The sequence below is a fragment of the Salmo salar genome, chromosome ssa08 (assembly GCF_905237065.1).
Source record: "Salmo salar chromosome ssa08, Ssal_v3.1, whole genome shotgun sequence".
NCBI classification, from domain to species: domain Eukaryota; kingdom Metazoa; phylum Chordata; class Actinopteri; order Salmoniformes; family Salmonidae; genus Salmo; species Salmo salar.
Genome location: NC_059449.1, coordinates 2,225,116 through 2,245,000, shown reverse-complemented (window position 1 = coordinate 2,245,000; position 19,885 = coordinate 2,225,116).

Genomic DNA, 19,885 nt, shown 5'->3' with positions numbered 1-19,885 from the left:
GATTTCAATGGAATATCTACATAGGCCCATTATCAGCAACCATCACTCCTGTGTTCCAATGGCACGTTATGTTAGCTAATCCAAATGTATAATTTTAAAAGGATAATTGATCATTAGAAAAGTATTTTGCAGTTATGTTAGCACAGCTGAAAACTGTTGTTCTGATTAAAGAAGCAATAAACTGGCCTCCTTTAGACTACCGTAAATTCCGGACTATAAGCCGCAACTTTTTTCCCACGCTTTGAACTTCGCGGCTTAAACAATAGAATACATTGATAGAAATGTTTGTAAAACGCACACGATTCACTGTTATGCTGAAAAGGGAATCTTGTCTGTTCTATACATTACATTTCTACTTGCAACATTACAAACATTGCTCACCATGAAATAACCTCAGGTAGTAATTTCCTTGTTCCAAAAGTGAAGTTAACTACCCAATATGGCTAATATATGGATTTTTCCCGCTTTCAAATTTCTGGGTCCTGACAGCGTGGAGCATTGTCAAAAAATCCACTATCATCAACGGGTTTCGAAAGGCTGGACTGCTGCGTGTTGAAGAGGGCTCAGCGGGGGATTTGCCTCCGGATGAAAGTGACGAGAGCAACAATGAAAACGATCCAATATCGAATGAAGCAATTCTGAGGCTATTCAACTCCGACACCGAAGGAGATGGTTTCAGTGCACAGGAGGAGGAAGATAGTGACCAATGACTTTCTTGGTAGGCTACTGTTTACTGCTAATTTTTTATTTTTTGTTACAAGCCGTGTTTCGTTAAAGCCTATTTATTTTTGTTACAAGCCGTGTTTCGTTAAAGCCTGTGTAAAGTTAATTTGTTTCAATGTACCGGTAGGCACCTGCGGCTTATAGACATGTGCGGCTTATTTATGTTCAAAATAATATATATTTTTTTATTCAGTGGGTGCGGCTTATATTCAGGTGCGCTTAATAGTCCGGAAATTACGGTAGTTGAGTATCTGGAGCATCAGCATTTGTGGGTTCGATTACAGGCTCAAAATGGCCAGAAACAGTTTTATTGCTTCTTTAATCAGGAAAACAGTTTTCAGCTGTGCTAACATAATTGCAAAATACTTTTCTAATGATCAATTAGCCTTTTAAAATGATAAACTTGGATTAGCTAACACAACTTGCCATTGGAACACAGGAGTGATGGTTGCTGATAATGGGCCTCTGTACGCCTATGTAGATATTCCATTAAAAAATCAGTTTCCAGCTACAATAGTCATTTACATTAACAATGTCTACACTGTATTTCTGATCAATTTGATGTTATTTTAATGGACAAAAAAAATGGCTTTTCTTTAAAAAACAAGGACATTTCTAAGTGATCCCAAACTTTTGAACGGTAGTGTATGTGAGCCACGAGACATGTCAAGGAAAATATTCTGTCATATGCAAATTTAACAAGCAATACAGCTTGTTATTTTTTAAATGTGTCATGTATGTGGGCCACATCTCAAGGACAATTATGTCATAAGTACATTTGACAAACAATAAAGCTTATTGAATTGAATGTGCTGGTGCATTTAGAGAGTTGTATTTAGAGAATTGGGACATTAAAGTTTCGGCATTATGATGCACTTAACACTACAAAATTCTATGGCAGCCATGTTAGCGCATGTCACGTTAGAATGACGTCATCTGACAATGAGTTACATGCGGAATACTTAAACAATGTAATGTAACTGAAAGTCTTGAATTTGAACATATTCAACATTTACACATTTTGGCCCAACTCACTAAATATAAGGCTTTGGGCTAGTGTTGGAGAAATGAGCCTTCATTATCCCTGATTGGATCTTAATCTGATGAGTCACAATCAGCTTCTCTCATCTCTCTGGCTCCACTTGACAAGAAGAGAGTTCAAGAGGCCAACAGCCAGAGAAATCTCACTGATTCTCATATATTCCTTGGTATGACTCACTATAGACAACAGTGAGACAAGAGTGAGAACAGAGTTCAAAGAGGCCATTCAGATCTCCACAGCCCAAGAAATCTTACTGATACTTATAGCACTTATTGTGTAACACACACAATAGACGAGAGTAGGTGGAGGAGAGATCATTCACCGCTGTTGGCACACAATGTCACTTCCTGGGTCGAGGTGCGGTGCGGTTAATTGGTAGGATGGGGGTTTTCTGGGGTGGGGTCAGAAATGAGGGGACAAATAAAGTGAAGACTTTTTGTCACGACTTCCGCCGAAGTCGGTTCCTCTCCTTGTTCGGGCGGCGCTCAGCGGTCGACCTCGCCGGTCTTCTAGCCATCGCCGATCCACTTTTCATTTTCCATTGGTTTTGTCTATGTTTCCCACACACCTGGTTTTCATTTCCCAATTACTGATCATGTATTTAACCCTCTGTTTCCCCCATGTCTTTGTGTGTGTTTGTTTATTGTTAGGGTCGGTACGTTTCCGGCTGGTTTGTTCCAGGTGCTGTGTGCACCCATGTTGTATGGCAACCATTATTGTTCACACATTGGTTTTGTTACTTTGTGGTATTTTCTCTAGTAAAGTGTGTTGTTCACTCATCTCTGCTCTCCTGCGCCTGACTTCATGCATCAGCTACTCCCACCGCCTGACACTTTTATTCCAAATCCCAAAGATAATCTGTCACACACGAAAAATGATTACATTTATAAAGAAATGAAGCTATCCATGTAAAAGAACAACACGACATATGGTTGTGTTAATTTAATCAGGGTCATCTCCGAAGTGACAAACTCAGAAAAATCCTTAGTAAAGTGCATAAACTGACCTCTGAACATAGCTTGAAACCGGACTTTTTCGAGCTGCTGCCGACAACTTTTAGAGAGCAGGGGATAAAAGTGTTATAGCCGCCTCGCCTTCGGTAGCGGTAATTACAGGGGCCAGCTATCCACTTATCAAGCCACCTGCTCATTTTATGTCCAGAAGTCACCTATTTATATGGAAATGATTCTGACTCTGACTGATTTTTTCGCTGCCATGTTCGTGGCCTGCTGCCCGTGTGACAATCTGGGCACAAGGCCTGTGTCATTTTCGGTCTGGATGGCCCCGTGTTAACCTCCGCTCTATTCATAGTCCCTAGAGTCCTTCCCTCTGCATTGTTAGCATCGATAGCAACTATTGCCCATGGCTGGTTGTTAGGGTTTTGTGTGTCACTCTTAGATGTTCTCTGTCATTTTCAGTCTCTCTCTCCCTCTCTTGGTCTCGGGTCTCTTGATTTCTCTGGTCTCCGCTCTAAAAGGAATACCATTATGTACTATGACTTCAAGGTCGTACTCATGTACCCAAGCTTTGGTCTTTTTTTTTTTTTTTTTTTGGTTTAGAAAGGGGTTCGTTAGGATGAGTGTCCTGGTGGTGGTGGCCTTGGATCACGGACGGAGCTAATGGGTCGTAATTGTCCAGGTCAACTTGGAATGGACAGTCTGATTAGGCAGTGAAAGGGCTGTGGCACATATATGTATTGCATCTCTGTGGGTTGCGTGAGGGCCATCAAGAACAATATTTCTGAGTATTTCGATGTATTTCCTGCTTCGACCACCACCACAACCCACCACAATATCGTGACCTAACGTCAAGGGTCAAATTAGAGGGAAATTGAGTTTTGACGACTTGTTTTGAAGGCCCAAAACATGCTGACAGAAATGATCTGATTGAGAGAGCACCCAAATTTTGGGACAGTTCTAATGTACCACATGAAAATCCCGCTTCAACCTACTAGTATTTGTTTTCCTTCAAATACTTAACTGTGCTTCATTGAGACTGCCTGGCACACTGGAACCAACGGAATAGTCTCACAAGTTTAACAAACCCTGTACATCTGGCACGCCACGGAGGCTCAAAGTATCTGAAAGAAACAAATACCACCTAGACCTTGGTCTGACTTAAATCAAATACAATTTTATTTGTCACATGCTTCATAAAGAACAGGCGTAGACTAACAGTAAATGCTTCCTTTAGGGGCTCTTCTCAACAATGCAGAGAGAAAGCAAATAGAGAAATAATAGAAATGTAAAACATGTAATAATAAAAGTAGTAATAGACACACAATGAGTAACGATAACTTGGCTATATACAAGGGCTACCAGTACCGAGTCGATGAGAGGTACAAGGTAATTGAGGTAGATATGTTCATATAGGTAGGGATATAGTGACAGATAGTAAAACGTAGCAGCAGTGTACAGCACAAGTCAAAAGTTTGGACACACCTACTCATTCATGGGATTTTCTATATTTTTAATATTTTCTACATTTTCTACATTGTAAAATAATAGTGAAGACATCAATACTATGAAATAACACATATGGAATCATGTAGTAACCCAAAAAGTTTTAAACAAATCTAAATATATTTTAGATTATTCAAAGTAGCAGCCCTTTGCCTTGATGACAGCTTTGCACACTCTTGGCATTCTCTCAACCAGCTTCTCCTGGAATGCTTTTCCAACAGTATTGAAGGAGTTCCCACATATGCTGAGCACTTGTTGGCTGCTTTTCCTTCACTCCGCGGTCCAACTCATCTCAAACCATCTCAATTGGGTTGAGGTCGGGTGATTGTGAAGGCCAGGTCATCTGATGCAGCACTCCATCACTCTCCTTGTTGGTCAAATAGCCTTTACACAGCCTTGAGGCGTGTTGGGTCATTTTCCTGTTGGAAAACAAATGATAGTCCTACTAAGCACAAACCAGATGGGATGCGTATCGCTGCAGAATGCTGTGGTAGCCATGCTAGTTAAGTGTGCCATAAATTCTAAATAAATCACTGATAGTGTCATCAGCAAATCACCCCCACACCATCACACCTCCTCCCCCATGCTTCACAGAGGGAACCACACATGCAGAGATCATCAGTTCACCTACTCTGCGTCTCACACAAACACGGTGGTTGGAACCAGAAATCTAAAATTTGGACTCATTAGACCAAAGGACAGACTTCCACCGGTCTAATGTCCATTGCTCGTATTTCTTGGCCCAAGCAAGTCTCTTCTTCTTATTGATGTCCTTTAGTAGTGGTTTGTTGCAGCAATTCGACCATGAAGGCCTGATTCACACAGTCTCCTCTGAATAATTGATTTAGTTACTTGTTACTAGTTACTTGAACTCTGTGATGCATTTATTTGGGCTGCAATCTGAGGTGCAGCAAACTCTAATGAACTTATCCTCTGCAGAAGAGGTAACTCTGGGTCTTCCTTTCCTGTGGCGGTCCTCATGAGAGCCAGTTCCATCATAGCTCTTGATGGATGTTTTGAATAGATTCTGTGATTCACATTTGATGCCATCCCACAACTGATGCCACAGTGCTTTTAAAAGCATTTCATTCCATTGACATACAGTATATAGAATCCATTGTCATATCTCTGCCAAAAATCCCATTCTGTTTAAAGTGCACACAAAGAAAACTCTGAATTGACACAAATATGAAAGGTGCTGAGTACAGCATGCATCTCTGCTTTTATAAGAACAATACTTCATTGTCCATTTTCTGAGAATGGAGAAAGTAAATGTGTCTTTTTCAACCCAAAACCAGAAGGCACATCACCTGGAGGGGTTGAACGCACAGGATCAGCCACAGGGTCAGCCCTGGAGCATTTAAGTGCCTTGCTCAAGGACACAACAGGCAGGAGATGGCATCTAGGATACTAAACTCCCCTCAGATTTTTATCGTCCGACCTGGGATTCGAACAGCCTTTGTAACCTCTACCATCCTCCGCTAAAAGAGACGAACCTGAAATGAATACTTCCTTCTTGTGACCTCTCACTTCTTCACACCAGAAGACAAATGCTTTTGTGTAGCTATATAAATAAATAATTTTTTGGCAATAAATCAGGCCTTTCCCCGAAGCGGCCATATTTCACAGAGGCCAGCAGCCTTTTCACCAGTTTGATGAAGAGCGTTATTAATTGTCAAAGCATTGCAAAATTAAAAGAGCAATGGATGGTTTAATTGAAAAGGAGGAAGAAATTATTGTTGGAAACAGTTTTCATTTAATCAGAGAAAATGCATCCCGAATGGCACTATAATCCCTATATAGTGCACTACTTTTGAACAGAGCCATATGGGTCCTGGTCAAATGTAGTGAAAAATGTAGGGTATAGGGTTCCATGTGGGATGAAACCAGAGGGAGGGTGAAGCTGAGGAATTAATTGCAGGGAGAAAATGATTGCTGCTGCATTGGGGCTCTGAGCTGGGGAAGGGAAGGATAAAAGGGTCTGGGAGTGGAGGAAGGGGTCAGCCCTGATTATTGCAAGGGAGAAACAGATAGAGAGAGAGAGAGATCTCTCTCTCATATGCTGGAACAAATATTTGCAAAAGGAAACATAGACACTAGTAATCATATACAGTAACATATCCATTATAGATGTTTTGCTTAGCAAAATAGAAACACTAGGTCATCATTACTAGATCATAAAGATACATGGAGTAGGCTGATTATTTAATGATTCTCAAGATCAGCTCATTAACAGTAGACATAGCGAGATGACGTTGCATGCAACCACATAGCGCGTTTTGATCCTATAGCTCCCACGTTGTAACAACACGAAGCGCACGTGTGCACACACGCAGATATTCTGTGACTGTGTGAGAGCAAAGTCTTGCATTGCGCTATATCTCAATATCTGTGGTGCTGCTTGTTGCAACATTCTCGAATCTGCATTTAATAGATCATAATGAACAACGGTCATAAGACGATAATAGGGCATGAAATGTCAAGCGGGTCCACTCTGTTACATTTGCACGGTATTTTCTATAGGACTACCCCCACCTTTTTTCTGTAGGAAAGGTATGTATGGTGAAACTCTTTTTTAATAAGTTAAACTGGGCCTCTATTTATACTCTAGTAGACAAGACACATATAGGTTGTTTTCAACAACAAAAAATCACAATAAGGTGCAGAGTGTTCTATTTGCCTGCAAGGAGACCCTCAGCTCCACTAAAACCAATGGCAACTGGGTGCGGTTTTCGATGGATTGTTAAATAAATGTTATAACTAGTTGGTTGTAATATCCTAACCTCTATGATTGACACAACGGTTACGGATGACACCAGAGTGACTCGTTCCAAAAGAGATGCCAGCTGTTCGCAAAGTGTAAACCTAAAAAAAAAACTGAGCGACCGTCGAGTGTATATCGAGGCACTCAAAGAAACACATTTTCCCTTTAACAGCCAATCAATAAGGATATACAGTAAACCCTAAAAGCAATGTTTCACAGAGTATATGACACAATACTGCACTACGACTATTTCTGAAGCGGGCTGACCAATTAAATACAGAGACATCACCTCGTGCCCTTCACTTATAACTGTCGTCGGGAAGTTTTCGCCGGTGGTAGGAACATCAAACGTTTCAATCTCGCCTGCGTGATTGATGGCTGGTAGTTTGGGCTGCCCAGAATTGCCGTCCTCACCTCGGTTAGAAATATGGCCCACCTCAGCAAATTCTAATTGCGCCGCGCTCTGTGCTTCATCAAAGCATTAAGTTATTGGCTTGATTAAGGTTATTAGAGATGTGAGCTAAGGGGGAGGGCAAAATGTTCTTGGAGCTCTGAGTGAGAGCGGGGTTCAAATATGTAAAAGAAAATTGGGGCATGCTTGTGTCGCCCGGGCTGGGCCGGGAGTAAATGTTAATTTCTTGAAATTAGCAAAGGAAAAAGGTGTTCCATGCTCAAACAGTAGATCGGTGCTACTTCAACTTAATCAAATGATGCGTAAGAGGTCCTCTGTAGCTCAGTTGGTAAAGCATGGCACTTGCTATACCAGAATAGCAGGTTTGATTCCTGAGACCACCCATACATAAAATGTATACACACGACTGTAAGTCACTTTGGATAAAAGTGTTGTCTAAATGGCATATTTATTATTTTACCCCCTTTTTCTCCCCAATTTTGTGATTTCCAATTGCGATCCAGTTACGATCTTGTCTTATCGCTGCAACCTCTCCCAATGGGATCGGGAGAGGCAAAGGTCAAGTCCTGCATCCTCCAAAACATGAACCGCCAAACCGCACTCCTTAACACCCTCCCACTTAACCCGGAAGTGAGCCGCACCAATGTGTCGAAATGAAACTCCGTTCAACTGACGACTGAAGTCAGCCTGCAGGGGCCCGGCCCAGCACAAGGAGTTGCTAGACCGCGATGAGACAAGTCCCCCCGGCCAAACCCTCCCCGAATCCGGACGACGCAGGGCCAATTGTGCGCCGCCCTATGGGATCCCTGGTCACGGCCAGTTATGACACCGCCTGGGATTGAACCCGGGTCTGTAGTGACACCTCAAATCAAATAACATTTTATTGGTCACATACATATATTTAGCAGATGTTATTGCAGGTGTAGCCAAATGCTTCTGTTCCTAACTCCAACAGTGCAGTAATATCTAACAATTCAAAACAATACACAGATCTAAAAGTAAAAGAATGGAATTAAGAAATATATAAATATTAGGACGAGCAATGTCGGAGTGGCACTGACTAAAATACAGTAGAATAGAATACAGTATATACACATGAGCTGAGTAACGCAGTATGTAAACATTAATAAAAAGTGGCCAGTGATTCCATGTCTATGTATATAGCGCATATAGGGCAGCAGACTCTGCTGGGATGAGTAACCAGGTGGTAGCCTGCTAGTGATGGCTATTTAACAGTCTGATGGCCTTGAGATAGAAGCTGTTTTTCAGTCTCTCGGTCCCAGCTTTGATGCACCTGTACTGACCTCACCTTCTGGATGATAGCGAGGTGTACAAGCCGTGGCTCAGGTGGTTGATGTCCTTGATGATCTTTTTGGCCTTCCTGTGACATCGGGTGCTGTAGGTATCCTGGAGGGCAGACAGTGTGCCCCCGGTGATGCGTTGGGCAGAACGCACCACCCTCTGGAGAGCCCTGCAGTTGCGTGCGGTGCAGTTGCCTACCAGGCGGTGATACAGCCCGACAGGATGCTCTCAATTGTGCATCTGTAAAGGTTTGTGAAGGTCTTAGGGGCCAAGCCAAATTTCTTCAGCCTCCTGAGGTTGAAGAGGAGCTGTTGCGGTCCCGTCGATGTAGATAAGGGCGTGCTCCTTCTGCTGTTTCCTGAAGTCCACAATCAGCTCCTTCGTTTTGTTGACGTTGAGGTTATTTTCCTGGCACCACTCCGCCAGGGCCCTCACCTCCTCCCTGTAGGCTGTCTCATCATTGTTGGTAATCAGGCCTCCTACTGTTGTGTCGTCTGCAAACTTGATGATTGAGTTGGAGGCGTGCGTGGCAACGCAGTCATGGCTGAGCATACACCCCTGTGGGGCCCCTGTGTTGAGGATCAGTGAAGTAGAGGTGTTGTTTCCTACCTTCACCACCTGGGGGTGGCCCATCTGGAAGTCCAGGATCCAGTTGCACAGGGCGGGGTTCAGACCCAGGGCCTCAAGCTTAATGATGAGCTTGTGGAGGGTACTATGGTGTTGAAGGCTGAGCTATAGTCAATGAACAGCATTCTTACATAGGTATTCCTCTTGTCCTGATGGGATAGGGCAGTGTGCAGTGCGATGGCAATCGCATCGTCTGTGGATCTATTGGCGCGGTAAGCAAATTGAAGTGGGTCTAGGGTGTCAGGTAAGGTTGAGGTTATATGATCCTTAACTAGCCTCTCAAAGCACTTCATGATGACAGAAGTGAGTGCTATGGGGCGATTGTCATTTAGTTCAGTTACCTTTGTTTTCTTGGGTACAGGAACAATGTTGGACATCTTGAAGTGAGTGAGAGCAGCAGACTGGGATAGGGAGATATTGAATATGTCTGTAAAACTCCAGCCAGCTGGTATGCGCATGCTCTGAGGACGCGGCAAAGAATGCCGTCTGGACCGGCAGCCTTGCAAGGGTAAACACGCTTAAATTGAATGTCTTACTCACGTCGGCCATGGAGAACGAGAGCCCACAGTCCTTGAGAGTGGGCTGCGCTGGTGGCACTGTGTTATCCTCAAAGGGGGCAAAGAAGGTGTTTAGGTTGTCCAGGAGCAAGACGTCGGTGTCCACGACGTGGCTGGTTTTCCCTTTGTAGTCCGTGATGGTCTGTAGACCCTGCCACATATGTCTCGTATCTGAGCCGTTGAATTGCGTCTCCACTTTATCTCTGTACTGACGTTTTGCCTGTTTGATTGCCTTACGGAAGGAATAACTACACTGTTTGTATTCAACGGTATTCCCAGTCACCTTGCCATGGTTAAATCCGATGGTTCATGCTTTCAGTTTTGCGCGAATGCTTCCATCTATCCACGGTTTCTGGTTTGGGTAAGTTTTAATAGTTACCGTGGGAGCAACATCCCCTATACACTTCCTGATCAACTCAGTCACCGTGTCCATGTATATGTCAATGCGATGCAGTGCCTTAGACTGCTGCGCCACTCAATGGCATATATTATTATATTATTATCTATATTATAGAAGGTGAGGTACACCATTCTCTCCATCATGAAAATATATTGTTGAAATGAGCGAGGGGGAACTGGGGCTGCATGGGGGAATTGAGGGCCGCGTTTAATATGTTGTGTATCATGCGGTGTACGCAGTGGTTGTAATTCAAAGAACATAAAGGAAACAAGGAAAGTGCTGCATATGCGACTGCACATGGCAAATTCTTCCATTATAAGGACGGGCAAATTAATGGTGGAATGATTGCTATCGGTATGCGAGTAGCTTACTCTACCCCACACCTCCTAGTGTAAAGGACCCAAGTACAAAAGCATACGAGTACACATAATAGCACAATATCACTGTAGATGATCTGGGATAATGGATGTTAATCTTGGTGAGCCGTTTACCTATCCATTATACCACAATGTCAGCCTACCTCTCTACACACTTACTGTAGAGTGCAACATAATGACGTCTGGCACAGGACAACCACACAATTAAATAGAACACGAGTGATATACATGTACAGTCGGAAGTTTACATACACCTTAGCCAAATACATTTATACTCAGTTTTTCACAATTCCTTACATTTAATCCTAGTAAAAATTCCCTGTCTTAGGTCAGTTAGGATCACCACTTTATTTTAAGAATGTGAAATGTCAGAATAATAGTGGAGAGAATGATTTATTTCAGCTTTTATTTCTTTCATCACATTCCGAGTGGGTCAGAAGTTTACACACACTCAATTAGTATTTGGTAGCATTGCCTTTAAATTGTTTAATTAACTTTGGTCAAACGTTTCGGGTAGCCTTCCACAAGCTTCCTACAATAAGTTGGGTGAATTTTGGCCCATTCCTCCTGACAGAGCTGGTGTAACTGAGTCCGATTTTTAAGCCTCCTTGCTCGCACACGCTTTTTCAGTTCTGCCCACAAATTTTCTATGGGATTGAGGTCAGGGCTTTGCGATGACCACTCCAATACCTTGACTTTGTTGTCCTTAAGCCATTTTGCCTTTCAGGTTATGTCGATATAGGACTCGTTTTACTATGGATATAGATACTTTTGTACCTGTTTCCTCCAGCATCTTCACAAGGTCTTTTGCTGTTGTTCTGGGATTAATTTGCACTTTTCTCACCAAAGTACGTTCATCTCTAGGAGACAGAACGCGTCTCCTTCCTGAGCGGTATGACGGCTGCGTGGTCCCATGGTGTTTATACTTGCGTACTATTGTTTATACAGATGAACGTGGTACCTTCAGGCGTTTGGAAATTGCTCCCAAGGATGAACCAGACTTGTGGAGGTCTACAATTTTTTTTCTAAGGTCTTGCCTGATTTCTTATGATTTTCCCGTGATATCAAGCAAAGAGACACTGAGTTTGAAGGTAGGCCTTGAAATACATCCACAGGTACACATGGAATTGACTCAAAGGATGTCAATTAGCCTATCAGAAGCTTCTAAAGCCATGACATCATTTTCTGGAATCCAAGCTGTTTAAAGGCACAGTCAACTTTAGCGTATGTAAACTTCTGACCCACTGGAATTGTGATACAGTGAATTATAAGTGAAGTAATCTGTCTGTAAACAATTGTTGGAAAAATGACTTGTCATGCACAAAGTAGATGTCCTAACCGACTTGCCAAAACTATAGTTTGTTAATTAAGAAGAAATTTGTGGAGTATGTAAACTTCCGACTTCAACTGTATCTCTATATGGACAACATCGTCTACGTCCAAAATGACACCATATTCCCTATATAGTGTATTAGTTTGATGGGCTCTGGTCAAAAGTAGTGCACTTCTAGTCCATCCAATCGAATGGGGGAGAGGTCATTAGGAAAGGAGGGGACATTTGAGCTGCTGTTATTGGCTCCCTCAGATGTCTGTCAATGAAATGGAGCCACGGTTGCCCAGGAGACCAGCATCAGTTCAGGGGTTTGTTCTGAGCTCTCTCAAGGACACTTTTTATTGCTATTGATGAGAATATTAATCAAACGTCAGCAGGGTTAACCAAGGCCAATGAATTAATTGATTTATAATTTTCTGTCAGCGGGGGAGGCGGTGAGGCCCGTGTATGGGGTATATGGGTTATACTCTGACATTGTCCTGTCGTTCCAAAGCAAGCGTGATGTAGATTGACAGGCAATTAAGAGGCCGAGGGAGATTGATGGTTTCCACATTGCGGGAATGTCGAAACAGGACAGCCGAGCTGAATGTCGCAGTAGCCGACCTGGTCTGTGCAGGAAAGTTAAAAGGGGGAAATGTGATAGCGAGAGGTCTCTCTGATGCAACTTCCTCTTCTTCCTCTATTTATAAGAGTTGAAAATGAACCAACTTGGAATAGACAGTAACTTGTTTACCCAAACAGCCCAAGGGAAACGTGATGTGTGGTCTGTTTAACCATAGAAATATAATTCATTATAATTCTAAGGGTAAACAAGTGAATGCAGCAGTATTGTCATTGTCATTCTTTGTAACGTGAAAATGTGAAGGACTGGAAGACAATAGTTGTCTTTAAAGGGATAATCCACTTAAAAACTATTTTGGTATTCTTTTCATTAGTCCACTGTTGATACAGTCCCAAAATGTTTGCATGTCAGCAGATATTGGAATTTTAAGAAGCAAACCGTTGTCATGCAAAACATTTTGGGTCTGTATGAACAGTGGACTAATTAATAAAATACCAATTTTTTTGAGTGGATTTTCCCTTTAAGTACAAGTACAAGGACGCTAGTCTGTCACAGGGCCTTATTCTCAATCCGAGGCATCGGTTCCCATTCGCACTGTGTAAACAAACTTTGTAAGCTGAAAGTCTTTGTAAGCTGAAAACCAATACGAATACAATGCAATGTTCTTACCATGAAGTACTCTTGAATAACTTTAACTGTGCTGAATAACATACTCAACAACTCTGTGTGCACTAGGTTAGGCTATTGAGCAGAAATGTTTTGTGCAAGATAATCTTGCATAGAAACAGAAACTAAATGAAATAAAAAATGGTGTTATAAGTTATTCAGGACTAATTATAGAGTGCAAGCTGTACTTTGTCCACTTTGAATGTATAGTGCTTTGTGATTTCATATTCCCTAACTATTTCATATACTGCACATGTCAAGTAGGCTCATACTGTGATGTATGTGTGAGTCTCCAATGGCACTCTATTCCCTATATAGTGGTCCCTGGTCAAAAGTAGTGAACTGAATAGGGAATAGGGTGCCATTAGGGATGAAGCCTATGTGCCGGCTTGCCCTGGTATCACTGGCTGTGTCTGTGGGTGGTACATTGTGTGCACCTCCTTGTTGTCTCACAGTCTATGGCCTGGGAACATTGTATTATATATTACATGACTCATGTACCATACCACGACTATCAATTAAATGACTGAAATAAGGACAAAGACAGGTAATAACAGTGACGGTGTTGACGATGTCGGTGACGGTAATGATAACGACGATGTTGATAAAAGCTGTGTTGATGATAACAAGTTAAAGGACAGCGATGACTAAAAGTGCTGTGCCAAACGCAATCAAGCCGTCTCAGCAAACACACACCGCAATGATTACGATGTTGATAAAAAGTTCAAGCCTGGCAAATGTCAACTGTGTTACAACGTTTCTCAAGGAGAGGAAAGACCCTTCTAATTCCTGTTGGTATTCCCTGAACGGCTGGGAAATTAGACTGTCTTATCTGCAATGAGGGATCTTTTTTCAATTCAGGCATCATCTTTTCCGTCAACACCGTCCCCGGCGGGTACACCTTGGGTAATTACCAAAGAAGATGCACTAGCACTCCTGGTGGAGATGAAGGATCACAACGGGCATGCTTCTGGGCAATTATGCCTTTGTAGCACATGCAATTAAGTGAAGAAATATAATGTAGCAAATTAATTATGATTAATGGGGCTATTTTGAATGGACGGATTAAGTGCAGTTTTAATGCGCTCATATTTCACCTTTTTTTTAATGGTAGAGGGACAGTGTGAAGGTCCCCTCTCGTTGGGAGACAGTCTTTTTCTGATTGGTGATACCTGGGATGGCAAATCTGGAGGGAAGAGGAGAGAAATACTACAGGTGAGAATGCTGGGTTTAGAGATAATATACTGTAACCCAGAATTATAGTATGATGTCACTATACACAGTGTACAAAACATCCTGATATTGAGCCCTCAGAACAGCCTCAGTTCATTGGGGCATGGACTCTACAAGGTGTCGAAAGCGTTCCACAGGGATGCTGGCCCATGTTGACTCCAATGCTTTCACAGTTGTGTCAAGTTGGCTGGATGTCCTTTGGGTGCTGGACCATTCTTGATACACAGGAAACTGATGAGCATGAAAAACAGCATTGCAGTTCTTGACACACTCAAACCAGATGGCTTAAACCCTCTGAATGGCACACATACACAAACCACGTCTCCATTGTCTCAAGGCTTAAACTTCCTTCTTTAACCTTTAACCTTTAACCTCTCTTCATCCACACTGATTGAAGTGGATTCAACAAGTGACATCAATAAGGGATCATAGCTTTCACCTGGATTCACCGTGGTCCGTCTATGTCATGGAATGAGAGTTCCTAATGTGTTGTACACTCAGTGTATGTACAGTATGATCTATTAAAGGCAGATTCGAGAATGTTGCAACAAGCAGCACCACAGACATTGAGATAAGTGCGATTCAAGACTTTGCTCTCACACAGTCACAGAATATCTGCTCATGTGCACACGTCCGCTTAGTGTTGTTACAATGTGGGAGCTACAGGACCAATACGGATGTGTTTGCATGCAACGTCATCTCACTGAGTCTACTGTTAATGATGGGGAAAATGCTGATCTTGGAGATTATTTAATAATCAGCCTACTCTATGTATCTTTATGATCTAGTAATAATGGCCTATCGGTGTCCAAGCATCTAAAACGGCAGGTATCGGCATTCTTGCGGATATATTATATGATTACTAGTGTCTATGTTTCCTTTTCCCTATGCAAATATTTGTTCCAGCATTAGAGAGAGAGAGAGACAGAGAGAGAGAGAGAGAGAGAGAGAGAGAGAGACAGAGAGAGAGACAGAGAGAGAGAGAGAGAGAGAGAGAGAGAGAGAGAGAGAGAGAGAGAGAGACAGAGAGAGAGACAGAGAGAGACGCACAGCAGAAAAACCACTAAGGGCACTAACCTACATTACGGGCGATCTGAACCGTTTAACCGCTGGGCCTTTAATAGAGCCCAGTGATATGGCAGGAAAACAGCTATTTTAAAAGTAGCAGTGTTCCGTTTCAGTCACTAAGTGCCAGGTAGTGGTGTCTTGGGGTAAAAGGTGGAAGGTCAGCATGGGCAGCAGTAGAGGGTTGGAGGAGGCGGTCACATGGAGGCAATTGAATGGTGATTGGAAGGGGACACCCCTGACCTGCACATCACCTTAATGAATGCAACACATGTGAGTTGACCTTGTCAAGCCATCTTGTCAGCTCATGAACACTAAATAAGTGGGCTGTGTAATCGGATTACATTATTTATGGGTGACCTATATAAAGTAGTTCTCCCTAGTCCTTAGGAAGTCCACCAAAAACTCTGAAATCTTCATCCCTAACTACAATGTTTTCAGACAAGATAGAATGACGACCAAAGGGGGCAATCTACTGCAGAGATAGCCTGCAGAGTTCTGTCCTGCTATCCAGGTCTATACCCAAACAATTTGAACTTCTACTTTTAAAAATCCACCTCTCTAAAAACAAGTCTCTCACAGTTGCCGCCTGCTATAGACCACCCTCTTCCCCCAGCTGTGCTCTGGACACCATATGTGAACTGATTGCCCCCCATCTATCTTCAGAGCTCGTGCTACTAGGTGACCTAAACTGGGACATGCTTAACACCCCAGCCATCCTACAATCCAAGCTTGATGCCCTCAATCTCACACAAATTATTAATGAACCCACCAGGTACAACCCCAAAGCCGCAAACACTGGCACCCTCATAGATATCATCCTAACCAACGTGCCCTCTAAATACACCTCTGCTGTTTTCAACCAAGATCTCAGCGATCACTGCCTCGTTGCCTGCACCCGCAAAGGGTTAGCGGTCAAACGACCTCCACTCATCACTGTCAAACGCTCCCTGAAACATTTCAACGAACAAGCCTTTCTAATCGACCTGGCCCTGGTATCCTGGAAGGATATTGACCTCATCCCGTCAGTAGAGGATGCCTGGTTATTTTTTTTAAATGCCTTCCTCACCATCTTAAATAAGCATGCCCCTTTCAAGAAATGTAGAACCAGGAACAGATATAGTCCTTGGTTCTCCCCAGACCTGACTGCCCTTAATTAACCAACACAAAAATATCCTGCGGCGTTCTGCATTAGCATCGAACTGCCCCCGCGATATGCAACTTTTCAGGGAAGTTAGAAACCAATACACACAGGCAGTTAGAAACGCCAAGGCTAGCTTTTTCAAACAGAAATTTCCTTCCTGCAACTCAAACTCTAAAAAGTTCTGGGACATTGTAAAGTCCATGGAGAATAAGAACACCTCCTCCCAACTGCCCACTGCACTGAGGATAGGAAACTCTGTCACCACCAATAAGCCCACTATAATTGAGAATTTCAATAAGCATTTTTCTACGGCTGGCCATGCTTTCCACCTAACTACCCCTACTGCATTCAACAGCACTGCACCCCCCACAGCTACTCGCCCAAGCCTCCCCCATTTCTCCTTCCCCAAATCCATTCAGCTGATGTTCTGAAAGAGCTGCAAAATCTGGACCCCTACAAATCAGCTGGGCTTGACAATCTGGACCCTTTCTTTCTAAAATGATCTGCCGAAATTATTGCAACCCCTATTACTAGCCTGTTCAACCTCTCTTTCGTGTCGTCTGAGATTCCCATAGATTGGAAAGCAGCTGCTGTCATCCCCCTCTTCAAAGGAGGTGACACTCTTGACCCAAATTGCTACAGACCTATATCCATCCTACCCTGCCTTTCTAAGGTCTTTTAAAGCCAAGTCAACAAACAGATTACCGACCATTTCGAATCCCACCGCACCCTCTCCGCTATGCAATCTGGTTTCAGAGCTGGTCATGGGTGCACCTCAGCCACGCTCGAGGTCCTAAACGACATCGTAACCGCCATCGATAAGAAACAATACTGTGCTGCCATATTCATTGACCTGGCCAAAGCTTTTGACTCTGTTAATCACCACATCCTCATCGGCAGACTCAGTAGCCTTGGTTTCTCAAACGATTGCTTCGCCTGGTTCACCAACTACTTCTCTGATAGAGTTCAGTGTGTCAAATCGGAGGGCCTGCTGTCCGGACCTCTGTCAGTCTCTATGGGGGTACCACAGGGTTCAATTCTTGGGCCAACTCTTTTCTCTGTATACATCAATGATGTCGCTCTTGCTGCTGGTGAATCTCTGATCCACCACTACGCAGACGACACCATTCTGTATACTTCTGGCCCTTCTTTGGACACTGTGTTAACAACCCTCCAGACGAGCTTCAATGCCATACAACTCTCCTTCCGTGGTCTCCAACTGCTCCTAAATACAAGTAAAACTAAATGCATGCTCTTCAACCGATCGCTGCCTGCACCTGCCCGCCTGTCCAGCATCACTTCTCTGGACGGTTCTGACTTAGAATTTGTGGACAACTACAAATACCTAGGTGTCTGGTTAGACTGTAAACTCTCCTTCCAGACTCACATCAATCATCTCCAATCCAAAGTTAAATCTAGAATTGGCTTCCTATTTCGCAACAAAGCATCCTTCACTCATGCTGCCAAACTTACCCTCGTAAAACTGACCATCCTACCAATCCTCGACTTCGGCGATGTCAATTACAAAATAGCCTCCAATACCCTACTCAACAAGCTGGATGCAGTCTATCACAGTGCCATCCGTTTTGTCACCAAAGCCCCATATACTACCCACCACTGCAACCTGTACGCTCTCGTTGGATGGCCTTCGCTTCATAATCGTCGCCAAATACATTGGCTCCAGGTCATCTACAAGACCCTGCTAGGTAAAGTCCCCCCTTATCTCCGCTCACTGGTCACCATAGCAGCACCCACCTGTAGCACGCGCTCCAGCAGGTATATCTCTCTGGTCACCGCTAAAGCCAACTCCTCCTTTGGTCGTCTCTCCTTCCAGTTCTCTGCTGCCAATGACTGGAACGAACTACAAAAATCTCTGAAACTGGAAACACTTATCTCCCTCACTAGCTTTAAGCACCAGCTATCAGAGCAGCTCCCAGATCACTGCACCTGTACATAGCCCATCTATAATTTAGCCCAAACTACTACCTCTTCCCCTACTTTATTTATTTATTTCATTTATTTTGCTCCTTTGCACCATATTATTTATATTTTAACTTTCTTCAAATAACAAATCTACCATTCCAGTGTTTTACTTGCCTTACTTTATTTACTCTGCCACCATGGCCTTTTTTGCCTTTACCTCCCTTATATCACATCATTTGCTCACATTGTATGTAGTCTTATTTTTTTCTACTGTATCATTGATTGTATGTTGTTTTACTCCATGTGTAACTCTGTGTTTTTGTATGTTGTCGAACTGCTTTGCTTTATCTTGGCCAGGTCGCAATTGTAAATGAGAACTTGTTCTCAACTTGCCTACCTGGTTAAATAAAGGTGAAATAAAAAATAAAATAAAATAGTCCCACTGGTCCATGGTGTGTTAGTATCCTGCTGCATACCGTACTGATCAGTGTATCCACTAGAGACTGCCTAAAGAATTGTAGCTTGTTTTTGGTCGCAGGTCCAGGAATGTCTGAAGAATTACAACATTTACCTGAAGCTAACTCTGCAAATAGCACTGCTGGGTGATTTGAAAAATCATAGTCCATCGATCATTAATATAATAATACCTTTAGGAAAATGTTTCTTTAATTTACAATCTGTAGAAGCTACTGTATGATATTAGAAAGATTCAGAACTTTTGTGAAACATCACAGCACAGTTAAAAATACATGTTGATTAGAAATCAAACTGGATGTTCATCAGAGATAGATGGGAGGGGTTGAGGGTAGCTGAAGGATGGGATTAAAAACAAGCAAAAAACTGTCATTGTGTCTGTAAAATGTATATGCTGGAAGTAGAAGCCTAAATGTTCTTGTTCATTAGTTTACTCCAATTAGGGGAGGGGGTGGTAAGGTTAGGGGAACATAATAAAGGAAATATATTAAAAAAAAGATATATGGGGGATTGGAAATGATGCAGACAATTGCATTGATGGAAGCTACAATCTATCTGCAATATTAAAGGTGATCTACCCCTTACAAGTTTTTATAAAAATAGGCGCACTTTAAAGTTTGAGAAGATTAAAGTGTGTGTATTTAAATTGACAAGAAATGGCAACACTTCCACGTTTTGGCTTGGATGCCTTCATCACAATGTTTTTCACTGAAGCTTATGGATACAATTACTACCTTTATCTAAAGTGGCCTACCTTTCAGCGTTGTGTGATGTGGTGTTTCACCTTCCACTTGTCCCACTAGCCTAGTAATAATGCTC